The 18,882-nt window shown below is 46.6% G+C and overlaps 1 protein-coding gene across 1 annotated transcript in view; it reads left to right on the plus strand.

The window, feature by feature from the left end:
- Positions 1–18,882, plus strand: part of NIPAL2 (NIPA like domain containing 2) — a 169,785-nt gene that overhangs the window by 22,024 nt on the left and 128,879 nt on the right. The gene's annotated exons all lie outside the window — the stretch shown is intronic.

Below are 18,882 nucleotides of genomic sequence, written 5' to 3' on the forward strand. Positions count from 1 at the left end.
TGCTGGTGGAGTCTCCGCCAAGTATGGCATGCAGCTCATTGTAAAAGTAGTAGGCCTGTATCTCAGCACCAGATGGATTGTTGGCCTCCCTGGCCTTATAGTGTATGCCTGCTGCAGTTCCTTTGCTGCTGAGCCCTGTTGTACCCCTTTGCTGGCATCGCCCATGTTTCTATGACTGGTCTGTAGCTGTGCTTGCCCAGCCTTCTCTCGCCCAGGAGATCCAATACCTCATGTCCACTCCATGCAGGAGTGCATCCAGAGCACAGAGCTGGCATGGGCAGCTGGGCAGTTGCACACAACAAGGGAGAGCTGCTAGGTATCCTCACCAAAGTGGGCAGTCAGGAAAAGGCATTTTGAAAAATATGCAGGTGTTTTTTAAAGGGGGGAGGAGGGTCTGGCTGCCAATCTTCACAACCCCTAAGTAGTTGAGTTTACAGTTGTGCAGAGAAGTCACTGTCACAGAGAGCACTATGGGACAGCTGCTAGAGGACTGTTAGGATCCACATAGGTTGAGCAGTGTCTACACTCACACTACATCAGCCTGATTAGGTCAGCCATGACTCCACACTTTTTGAGGAGGTGATTTGATTTTATCTCTTATGTCAATGGGAGGCAAATTTCAATGTAGTAGACACAGCCACAAATAAGTTAACACAAGGTGACTTATATCAACATAACTTTGTAGTGGTACACCAGGCCTAAAGAGCGTTGAAAGCTCACACTACACTGAAATCCACTGGGAGAGATCCGGCATTTAATACGGGGGGAAAAAGTAATCAGGAAATTGACTGTGTTTAAAGTTTACTTTGCACCCCTGACAAGGGAAGCAAAGAGCATGTCCTTTTGAAGAGATTAAAATATGAAATAACAGGCAAGCCTTTATAAACTCAGAGCATCCAATTCTTAACATAGCAAACAGTAACCTAGAAACATATGTGGTGAGCAATAACAGTCATAAATCTTATGAGATTATGTGTACCTAATGTGAGATTTTAGACTGATCCATTTTGTTAACAGTGCCAAACTTCAGCATGATTCAATCAAGTTTTGCTTAATCTGAATTTATTTATTCTTGGTGATGATGATTCATTGAACATGTCTCTAGTCCAGTTTGTTGAACTAATTTATCTGGCATTTTGATGGACTTGTGATTTGTTTTCTCTGAACATTTCATAGTTTATATCATTAAATGAGATCTGGATTGTGTATCACAAAAGCTGCAGTTCTGCTAAAAATTAAACATTCCTCAGTGCTGCCTTTAGCAACAGTAAACACCTTGTAGATAGGCATTCTTGCTGCAGCTTCGCCAAACAACCAAGCCAGGCAAAACAGCTTTGCTAACTGCAGATCCTATTCACCATATTAACCTCTTGGGGCTATTTCAGTCTGACTTGTATGTGTGTCAGAGATGCAGATCTACACAGCAGGAATAAAAGGTTATTTTTCTCCCCAATGGATGCACTGTGTAGCTGTCTAGAAATTGTGTCTTGAGATTTGTGTATCTGCTTGTGCAAACTTCCATAACAAGCTACAGGAGCAAACAGGCATTTCCTAGGTATCAAGTAGTTGCGAATCCTCTCAGCTCTGAGATGTATGGGGCCAAATTCTGATCATGTAAATGGTTGGTGCAAATTTAGGATCAGGTGTAATGGGTACAGTAATATAGTTTGCACTGGTGTAGCATTCAATGCTGTTCAAGATGAGTGGCACACATCAAAGGGGTGGGTGTGTACCATGAAAATTAGCTAGCAGGAGGGTGTAAGACAGTGGTTCTCAAACTTTTGTACTGGTGACCCCTTTCACATAGCAAGCCTCTGAATGTGACCCCCCCTTATAAATTAAAAACACTTTTTTGTATATTTAATACCATTATAAATGTTGGAGGCAAAGCGGGGTTTGGGGTGGAGGCTGACAGCTCGCAACCCCCCCATGTAATAACCTTGTGACCCCCCTCAGGGTTCCCGACCCCCAGTTTGAGAACTCCTGGTGTAAGATAAGATGGGGTGAATGATTCAGGAGCTAATTTGGCGTACCTTAGCTTACTTCTGCCTACTGTTGTCTCCTGCTATACCACCCCTCCTGACCCTGTGGAGCCAGATTTTGATCTCAAATACATCAGTATAAATCCAGAGTAGCTTCACTGTCTTCGTCTGGCTGTTAGTGTGTCCTTACCAATGGGCTGTACAGTATTCTAGGGTGGATCTCTCTTGTTGAAGCTGCTTCATTTTTAATACAATACTTAAATATTAATTGGAGCAGGGCTTGGAACTTAGGTCTCCTATGAGAGTGCTCTAACCACTAGGTTATAGAGTCATTCTCACTCGCTCTCTGCCCAATGAATAGTTAAATAGTTCATGCAAAGTGGCTCAGCAACAGCAGAGATGGAGACAAACGCATCCCAGAAAACCCTATAGCCCGGTGGTTAGGGCCCTCACATGGGAGACTTGGGTTCAAGCCTTTGCTGTAAATCAAAGTGGGATTTGAATCCCAGTCCCCCATTTGAATACTCTAATCACTAGGGCATAAGGGCTCCACCTCCTCTGCAATATTTTGTATGCAGCCTGATCCCAGCGATGTGCACTATGGTGGCCTCTGAGAAAGCCTACTGGATTGGGCCCCACAGGCAAGTTAGGCTGGGGAATGCCTGGTTTGAGGATCCTGCTGGAGCTTAAGCCAGGAGTGGCGAAGGTCCCTAAAAGTGTGGGGGGGCCACCAGCGCCTCAACTGTGGCCCTGGCCCCTGAACTGCCTCTTCCCCCGAGGCCCCACCTCCATGCTGCCCTTTCCCCCAGAGCCCCACTCCGATGCTGCCCCTTCCCCTCAAGACCCCATCTCCCGCTTGCTCCTCTCTGGTCCCCCATCACTCACCCTTACAGCTGGTAAAAAGTGGGAGGGGGATGTCCCCCGGACCACCCCATTCTGGTGCCCCTGGATTAGACACCGAGCTGCATGGCGCTGCCAGGATATAGGTGTTTTTGTGCATACCCACCGGCAGATATTTAGGCACCTAGGGGACTTTACTGGTGGACACTGGCACCCAGAGATTTTAGGCACTTACAGGGTAAGGCATCAGCTGAACACGTGTTTTGAGGGGCTATACTTTAGACTGAGGAACCTCTTAAAGTGGCAGTTAGGCACCTAAATTCCTTTGTGGATCTAGCCCCTACTGTACAAGGCTGTTGGTGTATGTTAAATCACTTTACCACTCTCAACTAATTTCTGGCCAACTTACACACCTGTAACTTATGTCAGCCCTGACTTTGGCCCAAAGGCTGCCATGAGTGTTCCATCAGTTCAGGATTTTGCCTGGTGATCCTTGTATAGAAGTTGTTAGTTTCTCTCCTGGTGTCTAATTCTGCCCTCACTTACACCTTGCACAATCCTGATTAAGTCAAGGGTGCCAGATCAGGACAAAATGCACTCTCTTGCCTGTAATGCTTTACTCTGTGTTTTCAGCGCACTGAGTTACTTTGTAAATGAATCTGTCCTAATACAAAACAATCAATGTGTACCTAAGGAACGGTAAGATGTGTGAGAGAGATTCCAAACATATTTGGCATGTTTGAACACATCCTTTCAGCTTGTCTGCTTTCAAATAGCTTCTGATTAATACCAATAATAATATCATTTATTTTGGATGACTGATTCTGTGACTACTGCTCCTAGACCCAAAGTACAATGCTTCCAATAGTGGCTTAATTTCTTTTTAGGGAATGAAGTTATTTTTTCCAGACTGCGGGTGGGAGGGAGTGCACCTGCCACCCACCCCAACCATCAGGCCAGAGCTCTTGACCCAGTTGAGCTAGGAAGTGGAGGCTGCCAAGTAGATAGCTTGGCAGATTCCACCCCCACCAAGTCTTCTGCCATGAAGAGGAGGTTGTAAGCATACATCAACAGAAATACCCTCAAAGCTGGGTCATTGAGCACTAATCCTGTCAATCGCTTGTGAAGGAAACAAAAGACGGTCTTGATGACAATGGCATATGACTGGCCAGATAGTGCGCAGACTTGATGCATTCCCTGACTGAATTTGACAGGTTTGGTCAAGGTCCAGTCGAGCTGGTCCTAGAGGAACCCCATAAAATGAGGATGGAAGCCAAATGCCGGTTCTACAGAATGCCGGGTTCCCATGAGATGCCTGTCAATGCCTTTTCTTGGTTGAGAGCAGGCAAGTGAGAGACAGACCAACCCTATACACTAAATTGAGAATGTCCCAGACCAGATACAAGTTGTCAAAAATAGTCTGGCCCAGGACAGGGTAGGTCTGGTCTGAGTGTATCATGTCTGCCAGGATGTACTTCAGCTCCAGCAAGATGGTTTTCATTATGACTGTATGGTAAATTCTGAGTAGCGATACTGGACACCAATTCCTTAGGTCATGTGGGTCCCCCTTCTTAGGCAGCCGAGTGTGCCTGCCCCGCCTGCATGACAGGGGAGCACCCAGCTCCCAGGGACTCAGTCCAGATGACGGTGAGGTCCAGCTTAAGGATGTTCCAGAACGCACGGTAGAACTCCACAGTCAAACCATTGATGCCCAGAGACTTGTTGATGGGCATCAGACACAGGGCTTCTGAGAACTTGGCCAGAGTGCAAGGATGCTCCAACCAGTCCCAGGGACCCATGCTAACTGTCAGGAATTCATCCCACATGGCCCTGCAGCCAACCATCCATGGCAGTCAAATATGGAGAGCAAAGGCTGGCATAGAAATCCCTCGCTCTTTCTCACATCTGCTCCAGATCTGTGAGAGAGGTGCCATGCTTTGCTAGGAGCCAGGTGATATGAGTTTTGGCACCCTCCTCTTCTCCAGGGCATGGAAGAAGCAGGAGCCATGATCCATCTCCCAAAGGAGCTGGATATGCAATTGGACAAAAGCAACCTAGGCCCAATGATTGTCAAAGGCCTGTGGCTTGTGCTGCTTCTCCCAGCACTCTGCAGATGGACAGGTTCTTGGGATTGGCAGCCAGGCACCTCTCTGGCTCCAAAACCTGTGGTTCCATCTGCTTTATCACCTTATCCCTCCTCTGACTGGTATTCTGGGTGTAGCTGTGACAAAAGAGATTGAGAGGCACCTTCCCCACATACCACCATCTCTGTGCCAAGGGGAAGGTGTGCCTCTGCTTTTGCCAGCCAGCTAAAATTCCTGGAAGGGCTCCATAAAGCCTAAATCCTCCAACAGGCTGGTATTAAAATGCCAATAGGCTGGCTCCAGGCTCTCAGGTGTAAGAGCGACCTTAAAAGAAACTAGATGATGGTCCACGAAGACAGCTGTCTGAATGTCAGAGGAGTGAGTCCACAGGATGTTGAAGCATGAGATGTAAATTCTGTCCAACTGGGAGTGGTGGGACTGAGCCGCCTCCACGAAGATGAAGGAGGTAACATCATCCAGGTGCTGGTCACACCAAACATCCATCAGGTAGTGATGGTCAATGACCCTCTTGAGGACATTAATGGTGACCTGGCACCTGTTTCCCAATGTGGTCCTGGTGTTACAATCCCCACCCAGGACCAAACACTTGTGAAGATCGAGTGCACCAAGGAAGGTGGATGCCTGCTTATTGATGCATACCTGCTCCGGGCCCTGTGTCGGGGCATAAATATTGAGACGGTTTAAAAACAGCCACTCCACATGGACCTTGAGGTCCAGCAGGCAGCCTGGCACAACCTCAGCAACCCACAATACCTTGGTCCATCAGTCTGGGTCAACATCCTATCTGATGATGCCGTAAGGTAGCTAACATACACCCTCTTCCCCCATCCCAGCCACCAACTGGCTTTGGTGGCCAGATTGGTGCGAGTCTGCTGCAGGTAAACCACAGAATACACCCTGCCTGAAGGTAGGAGAGGATCTGGCACCTGCGGAGACTCACCCTAGAGCCATGAATGTTTAATGAGGAGAAGATGGTACCTTTCATTAGGGAGGGGATGGAGGATCCTTATGGACAGCAGCGTCCCCCAAACCAGAGGCACCACACAGCAACCCATGCTCCACCCCATTCCCAGTTTCAGCCCCACAAGGGGTGCAGGGTTTGGGGATTCAGCCCTGGGCTCTGTTCCTGGCTCTGTTCCTGGCTTCAGCCCCCTAGGGGCACAGAAGCTTGAGGCTTCAGCCCTGTGAATCCGTTGCCAACTTCAGCCCCGTGGGGGTTGTCGGGCTCAGGGCTTTAGCTATGAGGGGAGCGCTGGTTTCAGCCCTAGAACTTCCCCTGTAGCTAAAGCCCCGACCCCCACCTCAAGTCTAAAGCCCTGAGTCCTGGTGCTCCCAAGGGTCAGGAGCCCTGACACCCTCCACTCCACCTGAAGCCCTAACTCCCCCGCGGCTGCAGCCCCAACTCTCCTGTGGCTGAAGTCTGTAATGCAGGGGTCGGCAACCTTTCAGAAGTGCTGTGCCGAGTCTTCATTTATTCACTCTAATTTAAGGTTTCGCGTGCCAGTAATACATTTTAACGTTTTTAGAAGGTCTCTTTCTATAAGTCTATAATATATAACTAAACTATTGTTGTATGTAAAGTAAATAAGGTTTTTTAAATGTTTAAGAAGCTTCATTTAAAATTAAATTAGAATGCAGAGCCCCCGGATCGGTGGCCAGGACCTGAGCAGTGTGAGTGCCACTGAAAATCAGCTCGCGTGCCGCCTTCGGCACATGTGCCATAGGTTGCCTACCCCTGCTGTAACGTCTTGTTCAGTGTTATGGACCATTTCAGAGTTATGGACAACCTCCATTCCCGAGGTGTCCATAACTCTGAGGTTTTACTGTATCATCCACAAACTTGGTCAATGATTTTATGTGTTTTTCGATGTCATTGATAAAAATGTTAAATAGTAGAGGGCCAAGAACTGATCCCTGTGGGACCCACTGGACTCAGACCTGCTTGATGACGATTCCCCATTTACAGTGACATTTTGAGACCTATCAGTTAGCCACTTTTTAATCCATTTAATGTGTGCCATATTAATTTTATATTTTAGTTTTTTAATCAAAATGTCATGCTGTATGAAGTCAAACACCTTACAGAAAACTTAGTATATTACGTCAACACTATTAATTTTAGCAACCAAACTTGTAATCTTACCTAAATAAGATATCACGTTTGATAGGATCTATTTTCCATAAACTCATGTTGGTTTGCATTAATTACATTACCCTCCTTTAGTTCTATATTAATCGAGTCCCGTATCTTGCCCACGATTGACAGCAGGCTGACAAGTCTATAGTTAACTGTTTACTCTTTTTTTTTAATTGGCACAATATTAACTTTCTTCTAGTCTTCTGGAACTTCCGCAATGCTCCAAGACTTATTCACAATCAACATCAACTCTTTTAAAATTCTTGGATGTAAGTGTAACTCCTGCTGAGTTAAAAATGTCTAACTTTAGTAGCTATCGTTTAACATCCACCAGAGATACTAGTGAAATGGAAAGAGTGTTATCATCCCCACATGATGAGACTGTGGCAGAGGAACCCCTGACCCCTTCTCTTCCTCTCCCTCCAACCCCCCACCCCCTCCACCAACTAAGACCTGTGGCAAGAAGTCTCACCAAGGGGAGACTGAACACCTGCCATGGTGACCACTGAAAAAAGGTGAGAGGGTGGTGATGGTGGAACAGTATACACTCTACCACTGCAAGGAGGGGAAACCAAAACAAAATTGGAGAAAAAGGAACAGCAATCAACACAAGGAACATTTATCAGAAATCCCCCTCACACACTTTGATGAGAAAGGAAGGCAGGGACCAAACTAAACACAAAATAAGGAGGAAGGGATGGAAAGGTCAGGGGGATACAATCATGGTGGGTTGGGAGGAAGAAGGAAAAAACAGTGAAAGGAAAAGGGTAAGAAGGCTCAGGGAGACCTGCCCCATCCCTCGAAGGGAAGGGGAATACCTGGGCAGGGACTGACAGGGCTGAAGGGAGAGGGAAAAGGAATCACATGGGAACCTGTCTGCCCAAGGGAAAGGAAGGATAGGAGCAGATGGGGAATAAGGCGGGGGGGTGCGCGACAAGCAAACAGACCAAACCAACACAAGAGGGAACAGAGAACATCATACAAACCAACCAGCCAAGGGAAGGGGAAACAAAATGGAAGACAGGACTCATCATAAAATGGAGCATGAGAAACAACACAAAAAGGTTTTCCGCCACTTTGGAAGCAAGGCAGAGGACGAGCTCATCAGCAGAACAACAACCTCCCCACCCTCCAGCACACAAACATATGGAGCAGGAACAGAGCAGTCACACACCACCAGCTCCAGCAGAAGCAGTGATGGAAGCCAGCTGGAAGCCCTGCTACGGAAGTGCCCAGAATGGATGGCACTTAGAATCATAGAATATTGGGGTTGGAAGGGACCTCAGGAGTTCATCTAGTGCAACCCCCTGCTCAAAGCAGGACCAACCCCAACTAAATCATCCCAGCCAGGGCTTTGTCAAGCCTGACCTTAAAAACCTCTAAGGATGGAGATTCCACCACCTCCCTAGGTAACCCATTCCAGTGCTTCATCACCCTCCTAGTGAAAAAGTTTTTCCTAATATCCAACCTAAACCTCTCCCACTGCAACTTGAGACTGTTACTCCTTGTTCTGTCATCTGGTACAATGAATAGGAGGAAAGAGGCATATGAGAATGAGATTCACAAAAGCCAACCTACTGGTGGGAACAGGGGAGAGCTGTCTACACTAGTCAATGGAAGATGCTGCTGATGGGTGTGTGCTAAGCCCCCCCACAGAGACAGATGCCTAAATCCAGGCTGCAGGGAGGCATCAATCTCTGCTTATGATTCATGAACCAGGGCAAGAGAGGTGTTTGGCTGCTTAATTTGCATGTGGAACCTGACCTGGTAGGTGTGCTCAGAGGCTGCCAAACTCCACAAAACATCCATGGAGGGCAACCCTCTCTATAACATTTGGCCAAGTGGTTAGGGTACTCACCCAGGATGTCAGAGACCTGCTGGTTTAAGTCCCTGCCTCTGCCTGATGATGAGAAGGAACTGAGCAGGGAGCTGCCACCCCTCAGGTGAAGGTCCTAACCACCAGACTGTAGGCTATTCTGATGTGGGTCTCTCTCAATTTCTCCTACTGAAGCTGTTTCACTTTAATTGAATAATAACTTGACTCCAGCCGAGTAGCTAGGGCACTCACCTGAGAGATGGCAGTGCTCTTGCTCACAGGCAGAAACATAGGTGCATAGGGAACTTTTAGCCATCCATAGTGGTAGGCAGCATCTGAGCAGGAGTTCTGTGGATCACTGTGGTGCCTAAAAAGGGACTTAGGTGCCTAAGTACCTTTGTGGATTCCTCCCTAGGACATTACAGTGATGAGCGCCATGAAAGTGCTTACTGGAAAATGAGTAATTCTCTGTTCACTGCAGGGTTTGGCCGGTGTGAAGTAAATCAGGCTTGAGGCCACACATTGGATGCTGAGGATAAAAAGAAATACTCAATAACTGCTTGTTAATAGGAGCGCCATCCGTCCTGTGCACTGACTGAAACACATACTACAGGGATCACCAACCTTCGGCACGCGGCCTATCAGGGTAATCTGCTGGTGGTCCGCAAGACATTTTGTTTACATTGTCCATCTGCAGGCATGGCCCCCCGCAGCTCCCAGTGGCCGCGAATTGCCATTCCCAGCCAATGGGAGCTGTGGGAAGCGGCGGCCAGCACGTCCCTGCGGCCTGCGCTGCTTCCTGCAGTTCTCATTGGCTGGGAATGGCAAACCACAGCCACTGGGAGCTGCGGGGGGGAGGTCGTGCCTGCAGATGGTCAACATAAACAAAATGTCTCGCCGCCTGCCAGCAGATTACCCTAATGGGCCGCGTGCCGAAGGTTGCTGACCCCTGTTCTATCCTTGAAACTAATTGGAGTTCTGTACATGGAACAAGTGTAGAATATGTCACTTCTGAATTAGTGGCATTACGGAAATACCATTTCCATTAAGCTTTCAATGGGCTGTTTTCCTCCAGGACTGTGCCTATAATAAGGGGACTTAAATTTGGGTACTAAGGAAAGAACAGAGCCCAAAGCAATTTTTAAAAGCCCTGTTATTATTCCGCATGGTAAAACTTCCCCAAAGTTGCAGAGTCTGTTTTTTGTGCAGTCTCTACAGACTCCAGACACTTAGGAGTATGGTGTAATTATTTGTTTTTAATTGACTTGCACCCTTGTAGAGTATTTCCAAATAATATTGACTACTGTCCAAGTAACAGCTGCAGCTTGTTCTGAAGTATAACAGCTACATAATAAGCAACAGAATTAAAATGCCCCTAACCTACCCTTTGTCCTTATCTCCTCCATGCAGCTGTGAAGTCAGTCCCAGTCCCCCTTTTTGAAAATGTGGTTCTGAACACATTCCTGGCTCACTTGCTCTCTTTCCTTTCCTTTCCTTTCCTTTCCTTTCCACCCAGCACATGAGATCCCATTTTACAATGTATTACAGCCACCTGTTCTGGGACAGACATTAACAAATAATTTTTGAAGGATAATTTCCAAGGTGACACAGACAGACATGGAATCCTTATGCTGTACATGAAAGAAACCCAATGCCCAGAGGAGAAGACTGTATAAGACAGTAGTGTTCATCTACATGCTGTCACATTTAATCTTAGACTGAGGCATTCTGGGCCTGACTGATGCTTCTAGGGGTAGAGGTGTGACTCTTTTTTTAACCAATATAGTTACACTGGTACAACCCCTAGTGTGGATGTAGTTATACTAGAATAAAAGTGTCCTATCTGTATAGTGTATTGCCCTTCCCCGGAATAGCTATACCAGTATAAAGCACCTTTATCCATCTAGTACTCCAGCCACACTAAGGCAGTCATGTATAATTAAAATGGTACAACTTTCTAGTGTTGACAAGGGGGTAACTCATGAGCCACCAAATGTGTATAAAAGGGATTTTAGAACGAATATAAACCCTGCTGTGAATGGAGCTTCTTGATTGATCATAGTAATTAGTGATGGATAAGGCCTCTTAGATCATCTCCTGCAGACACAGGATTCTTCCCCACAGTGTATTCCTTAAGTGTTTTGTTCAGTCTAGTTTTAAATGATGCCAATTCCTTGGGTGACTCTTCCATAGTCTAATCAGGCTCACCATTAGGATGCGTTTTCTGACATTCAGGCTACATTTTCAGTGGTTTGTTTCTGTTATAATCCATTGTACCACCTAAAGTAATTCCTCTACCTCTGTGGTGTTTACACCTTTCAAATATACATGGGCACCTAGGGGATGGTTCCTAGGCTGATGTAAATCAGCGTTGCTCCAATGACCCTTAGTATATTTTCCTCCCTCCACTTAGCTGTCATTTAGCCATGCTGTTCTATTTACTTAGGCCTATTTACTTAAGGCAGTGTGATGCTGGGCATCACAGCACCTAACTTCTGGGCACCTAGAAAATCACAGGATCAACACTGCAATTCACAAAGCCTGAGGTAGGTACCTAGGCTCCCTATAAATGAATGGGGAGAGAGAGGTGCTTTAGACCAGTGGTTCTCAAACTTTTGTAGTGGTGACCCCTTTCACATAGCAAGCCTCTGAGTGCGACCCTCCCTTATAAATTAAAAACACTTTTAAAAATATTTAACACTATTAGAAATGCTGGCGGTGAAGCGGGGTTTGGGGTGGAGGCTGACAGCTCGCAACCCCCCATGTAATAGCCTTGTGACCCCTTGAGGGGTCCCAACCCCCAGTCTGAGAATCCCTGCCTTACACTGTGATCCTTAAAAGCCAGCATCTTAGATGGGGAACTGCCTAAGCTAGCCAATGGGAGCTGCCAATGGAAGGAGTATGCGCTAAGCCCTGCCCTGCTCAGGGAGTTAGGTGCCTAAATGCGGGCGGTAGGAGTGTGCCTATGTTTGCTAGCAATTCTCAGCTATGAACTCCCAGGTGAGTACCTAAGCTGTTTTTTGCAGAGGCTGGGGGTGGGGAGGGAGGGAGAGCAGCTGCAGCTCCCTCACAATTTTTAGTCCAGAGGTTAGGGTACTCCCCAGGGAGATGGGAGACCCACCAATTCAAGTCCCACTTCCACCTAATGAGGAGAAGGGCTTGTTCTCTAACCACTGAGCTATGGAATATTCCAATGTGGGACTTCCTCGATTACTCTTGTTGAAGCTGTTCCACTTGGGATAAATACTCAGTCAGTGGTGCAGGATGCTGGGTCTCCCACATACTGGGTGAAGGCTCTAACCACCAAGCTATAAGAGTGATTCTCATGCAAGTGCTTGCTCTCTGCCTCAATTACTCTTCAGTTATTTAGCCACAGTGGGACTGCTTCAACAGGAGGAACTGAAGCTGTCCCACATCAGAATAGCCCAATTTCTAGAGCGCTCAGCTGATAGGTGGTAGAACTTCAGTTCAAGTCCCCCTATTTCTGGTGAGAAGAAGGGCTTTGAGCAGGGACTCCCCACATCCCAGCTGAGTACCCTAACCACTAGGCCAGGGGTTGGCAACCTTTCAAAGAAGAAGAGCCATTTTTTTGTTTTTGTCTTTGACCAAAATATTTTGAGAGCTGCATCACACGCAAAGTTACTTGTAGAGTTAGAATTTATCAACTAATAATAATTTAACATATTAAAGTTATTACTACTCACCAATACTTTTAATGCGACTTCTGCTGTTGGACATCTTTAGAGAGTTGCTCAATGTTTGGTGACTATGCCGTGATTTTCATTTTCAAGCAGAACTCAAGACTAAAATCTTGCAGTTGGCTCCTCAGTTTGTTTTTGATGAAATTCATGTTGGAAAACATTTGTTCACAGAAGTACGTTGAACCAAAGATTGAGAGAAGCCCAAATGCGTATTTCTTCAGCTGACTATACGTATCTGGTAGACAATTCCAAATGTCGAAATTAATCTAGTCTTACCATTTAAGGTCGTCCATTTCAGACGACTTGTGTTGTAGCCCCAGGGTGGATTTCTACCTTTCCAGATTTTCAAGTTCCGTGACAAAATCTTTCAATTTTGAATTCCATAAATCCTTGTTTTGCAAGTCTGCTAATTCAAGTTCAAATTGCACATGATCGATTCCCGCAAATGCAAAAAAATTCAATGCAGAAGTGTCAGCTTCAAGCAGTTTCAACAGAAATGACAAAGTGGCCTTTTCCCTTCTGAACTCGTGAAATCAGTCAGCAAATGCAGCTTGCATTTTGATGACTGTTTCTGCAAGAAACCTAACGTCAATCTCACAGTCATTTGTTTGTTTATATTGCTTCAGTGTTGGGAAATGCACTAACATGCCCGTCTCAATGTCCCTTACAAACAAAGACAGCTTTCGTTCAAATGAAAGAACTTATTCCAAAAGCGAAATTGCAGTATTTCCTTTTCCCTGTAGCTTCGGATTCAACACGTTTAAATGAGAAGTTAAATCCACCATGAAATTCAATTTCTGCAGCCAGTGAGGATCCGTTAGCGCTGCATATTTAAAGCCCTTTTCTCGGACGAACACCCTAATTTCCTCAAGACGACGCAAACCTCACCAGGACTGCATCTCTGGAAAGCCATCTTACCTTGTTATATAAGAGAAGATCAGAACATTGGCTATTAACTTCTCGAAGAAGCTCACAAAACTGACGATGAATGAGAGCGCTTGCCATTATTTTGTTAACAATCTGCACGACCATTTCCATTACTTTTGCGATTTCCTCTGGAAAGGTTTGTGCACAAAGTGCCTCCTGATGGATTATGAATTAAATGAAATTACATAGTGCTTCATACCTTTTTTAAGTAAAAAAACCTTTGTGTGCCCCCGTCACACTCAGTGCTCCATCTGTAGCAATAGAAATTATTCTGTTGATTTCAATATCTTTTTGTTTCAGACATTCAGGCTACGTCTACACTACCCGCCGTATCGGCGGGTAGCGATCGATTTTTCAGGGATCGATATATCGCGTCTCATCTAGACGCGATATATCGATCCCCGAACGCACTTATATCGATTCCGGAACTCCACCACCGCGAACGGCGGTGGCGGCGTCGATATGGAGAGCCCCGGAGATCGATCCCGCGCCGTGAGGACGGGTAAGTTATCGATATAAGATACTTCGACTTCAGCTACGTTATTCACGTAGCTGAAGTTGCGTATCTTATATCGATTTTTCCCCTTAGTGTAGACCAGCCCTGAGTGACAGCAGATGCAATATCTTTGCCCCGAGTTTGTCCTTTGAGTGGCAATAATGCAATCAACTCTTCTTGAGGATCTTGATCATTAACGTATCTGCCAAGTAAGGCAACCTGAGCGATGTCATCCACATCGCAAGTCTCATTGCAGGCAATAGAAAAACCTGGTGCTGATCTGATGTCACAAACCTGCTAGCTGGTTATGTCTGTAGCCATCTTAATAGTTCTGTCCTTTACGGTCTTCGCTGATAATGGCATTTCTCTAATTTTCCTTAACTATTCCATCTTCGTTTTTAACATCACCGAAGAGGTGCTCAGATGTTTTAATGAAACATTCTTTCACATATTCTCCATCTGTGAATGGCTTCCCTGGTTTGACGATTTCTTGAGCTGCCACAAAACTAGCAGTAGTGGTTCTGCTTGGCGCCTTCATCCATTTAGCAAACATACATCTTGTTTGCTCTGCTTTGCGTCGAAGCTCCTCTACTGCTTTTTTCCTCGCATCACCAGCTGGATAGGTTTCACCAAACATCCAATGTTTCTTTACAAAATGTCTTTCTAGGTTTGAGTTCTTATTGTTGGATAGTTTCTCGTTGCAAATGAGGCACAATGGGAGTCCAGCTGAACTCGCTATAAAAGCATAAGACTCAGTCCAATCATTTTGAAATTCTCGATGTTCGTCTTCTATCTTTCTCTTTTTGGGTGTCATTTTTTTATTGAAGATATTTATCTGATCTGTTTTATTTCTGACTTTGGACTTTTTCAAACTGTTGGACATTAGAACATACTAGTAAAGAGAGAGCACATCCGTTTCCTTTTCACAAGAAATTCCAAGAGCTTTATTGATAGACAACAGTTGCCTTGGTAATGAGCTGTTTGAATTTGAATACAAACAGGAGTGGGCTCCGGCTGGGGTAGGGGATTGGGATGAAGGAAGGGATCTGGAGTCTGGGAGCGAGTCTGGCTTGGGGCAGGAGGTGTGAGGTGCAGGCTCTGGCCGGAGGCACTTATCACAGGCAGAACCCGGCCAGCGGTGCAGCAGGACGCAGGCAGGCTGCCTGCCTGCCCTGGCCCCACGCCACTCCCGGAAGCAGCTGGCTGCTGGAACATCTCTGCATGCCCCTGGTAGGGGGGCAGGTGGCTCCACGCGCTGCCACTGCTCCCAGCATCATCCTCACATCAGCGGGGGAGGTGCTTGTGGGCGCGGGCAGCGCATGGAGACACACTGTCCCCCCTCCCCCAAAGGGGCTCGCAGAGATGTGCCAGCAGGCAGCTGCTTCTGGGAGTGGCGTGGGGCCAGGGCAGGCAGGCAGCCTGCCTGAGCCCTGCTGCACTGCTGGCCGGGAGCCGCCTGTGGTAAGTGCCTCCCAGCCAAAGCCTGCAACTCACACCTACCTCAAAAAACGGCTGCCTGCAAGATTGCCGACCCCTGCACTAGGCTAAAAAATGTAAAGGAGGGTCCCCGGGCACCAAGCTGCTTTGTGGGAACTTTCCTGAGGGGGCTGATCTGGTAAGCAGCCTCAGAGCATGCCTACCAGATAAGGCCCCGCATGCGAGTTAGGTGGGCAATGGCCTATCTTCTGTGATTGATGAATCACTCTGAGGCTTAGGCGGGACATAAGCATCCAGATGCCTAGAGTGAGGCAGCACTGTGCGTGCACAAAGCCTGAAACCTAGGAGCCTAGGGAACTCTTAATGCAAAAACCTGGGGGCACTGAATGAATGTAGGGGTCAGCAGCAGTTTTGTCAATTGCAGCAGAGCCTAGAACTGGGATTTAGGTGCCTAAACCTCAGATTTAGGCATCTAAATCTGGGGTTTAGGCATCTAAGTATCTTTGTGAATATAGGCTTTAGTTCCTCATAATCAATCCCTCCAGGTTCTTACTCTTCCCCAGAAACATGTCGGTTTTGCAGTGCAAGCTCATATGCAGTTTGCTGTCCATCACCATTCCTAGTGCCATCAGCATTACAGCTTTCAAGGATATCTCTCCCATTAAATATTTGCATTTCAGATTATTCTCCCTCCTCCACAATATTATCTCACATGCATCCCATTAAAATCTCATTTTGTTGGTTTCTGTTGTTGTTTCCAGCTTGTCTAGTCTCTTTGTATTACGTATCTGTCTTCACTGGTTTGCAACACCTCCTGATTTAGCATAATCTGTAAAACCGAGTATAAACTGAATTAATGTCCTGTTTATCCCTCTCTTCCAGATCATTAATAAAGATGTTAAATAGAACCAGACCTAGAGCAGATCTCTGTGTCCCCCCCGGATACTTCCCCATCAACTCTAAGCACTGCTGTTTATCATTCATTACCCTTTATTTATTGGTCTTCCGCCTGCATTCACTCTATATGACAGTGCTTATAATCAAGCCAATTAGCATTTGTTTTTGAAGTTATATTTTGAACCAGAAGCTTTTCTCAGGATTGGAGAGATGACTGCTCCTGCATTCTGTCCCTCTCCTAGTTTTGTAATTCAATAAAAAAGAAGTCAGCAAGTTTGTCTGGCATGATTTATTCTTTAATTTCACTGCTGGTGTAAATAAGTGCACTGCACCTTCTTACACCAATGGTGAATTTCACCTGTGCTTTTCATCACTCACTATTCCATTACACTCATTCGCTCATTCCCTTAACACCACAGCATATGGTGGTGGGTCATCTGGACCAGCTGCTTTGTTTTCCCACGTATTCTCTCACCCACCTGACAAGCTGCTTGTGACTTTTTGATCTTTGTGCCTAGAGGAGTCAGATTGTCACTGACAATTTTTGGACAGAAAATTCATGGTTGAGTCCTGGCTGGTTTTGAGAAAATGCCATGGTTAAAAAAGTAATCTCCAACAAAGGCAGCATAATCTACCATTCTAAAGGGAGGTCTGTGGTAGGACCACAGCATTTCTAACCTTGCAGAGGGGGTTCAGGTAACAGGGGCTGCTGCATTTCCCCTCCCTCCCATCAGTTATTATGTGTAAAGGTCTGGAATCACCTGAGGAGGCTGATCCAGGAGCCACCTGACAGAGGGACTGGAAGGTTTATAAAAGGACTCCAAGAGGGAAGACTGAGGGAGCTACACAGAAAGTTTGGGCAGGAACGGTGAAGGGGATAGACTGGCCAAAGTTAGAGATGCTGATATGGGGAGAAAGCTTCATGTTTCAGAATCCAAGACAGGCAATGCAACAGGAGAACTCTGGATGGTCCCAGATGACCTTAACAACAGCCCAAAGAATGCGCTAGAGTGGTGAGAAAACTAAGGCAGGGAAATGTATATAGGTTTATTATTTTGTATCAATTTGTGTGTTTCTCATGTGCTTACGTAAAGAGCAGTGCTCTCTGAGTCTTGTGCAGAATGTCTCTGTGTTATGTGTTACACCTTCGCAGGTGCTCCCTGAGAAAATTAAACTGCAACCCAGAAGGCTCTCACCTTCAGCGTGATGCTGGGAGAGAGTGTGTTTAAGTTATGGGGGAAGCTGAGGGGTCAGCGCTGATTCCAGGGGCTGCCAGTGGGCTGTCTGGCCTAAACTCTCGGAAGAGTGCTAGATAGAGAAGCTATACCTCAAGAGTGTGTCTACAAACAGTACCTGGCCTCTGTTTAGGCTCTAAAGGTTTAAAACACAGGGCTCTATGAAGCAGCTTAGGTGCCTGAACTCCAGAGCTCAGCATTTATGTCCCCCATGCATGGCACTATTGCAACCCATGAAACTCCCACTCCTGCTGCTTAACCCTGTAAGTGCTTAAACTCACTCAGTGCCTGAGCTCCTGCTGTAAAAATTCCCTAATCACTTAAGTTTTAGATGCTAGGGCAAGTGTGCACTGCTGCCTCTCATTAGGCTTCTGGGCACCTATCTCCTGCCTGAGTCCCAGAACCGACAGGCGCTCATCTCTCCCTCCGCCCGATGACTATTCCGCTGTGGATAAATACTTAGTCATTGGTCCAGAGACAAAATGATTCTAGTCCAGTGGCTACAGCACCCACCTGGGAGGCGGCAGATCCTTGCTCCAACAGCCCTTTTCATTATTCATCCACAGTGGAGCAGCTCCCTCAGAAGAGACTGAGGGAGCCCCATGTTGGAATATCCTCACAGCTCAGTGGTAGGGCGTTCGCCTGAAAGGCGGATACCCCAGTTCAAATCTTTTCTCCCTCTGTGTGGCAGAGGGGTGGGGGAATTGAACCTGGGTCTACCATCTCCCACATCCCAGGTGAGTCTGTAACCTCTGGGCTAAAAGTTAAGGTCACCACCACCTCCTCTGGCATTTTTTAGGGAATGTGACAGGTCCCTAACTCATTCCTGCATGATACCTTAGGTGCCTACGTTGCCTGACTCCCAGGAATCAGCTTCTCATTCATGGATCGTTAGCTGAGATAGGCACCTCCCTGCAACCTTGGCTTAGGCACCCATCTTCTAGATAGGGCTTAGCACATACTTCTCTTGCTGGCATCTCCCATTGGCTAGCTGAGCTGGCTCTGTGCCTAGTGCGCTGGCTTTTGTAGACCCTGTTTTTTGGTGCCTCTCTCACCCCACTCATTGCATAGGGAACCTAGGCACCTAACTTGGCTTGGTGGGTTGCAATGTTGCAGTGATTTTCTAGGCACCTAAAAGTTAGGCACTGCAACTCTCAGCATTGCAACATCTAAGTTCCATCATAGATCCCACCCATGGTATCCAGTAGCTGGGTCCCTTCACAGTGGTCTGGTGAGTAGCCAAGAGGTGGTGCCTGATTGGACCTGTCAGAAATGCCTAGGAGCCCTAGTCATGAACCAGGGCTCAATT

This window comes from Mauremys mutica, chromosome 2 (assembly GCF_020497125.1).
Source record: "Mauremys mutica isolate MM-2020 ecotype Southern chromosome 2, ASM2049712v1, whole genome shotgun sequence".
Lineage (NCBI taxonomy): Eukaryota > Metazoa > Chordata > Testudines > Geoemydidae > Mauremys > Mauremys mutica.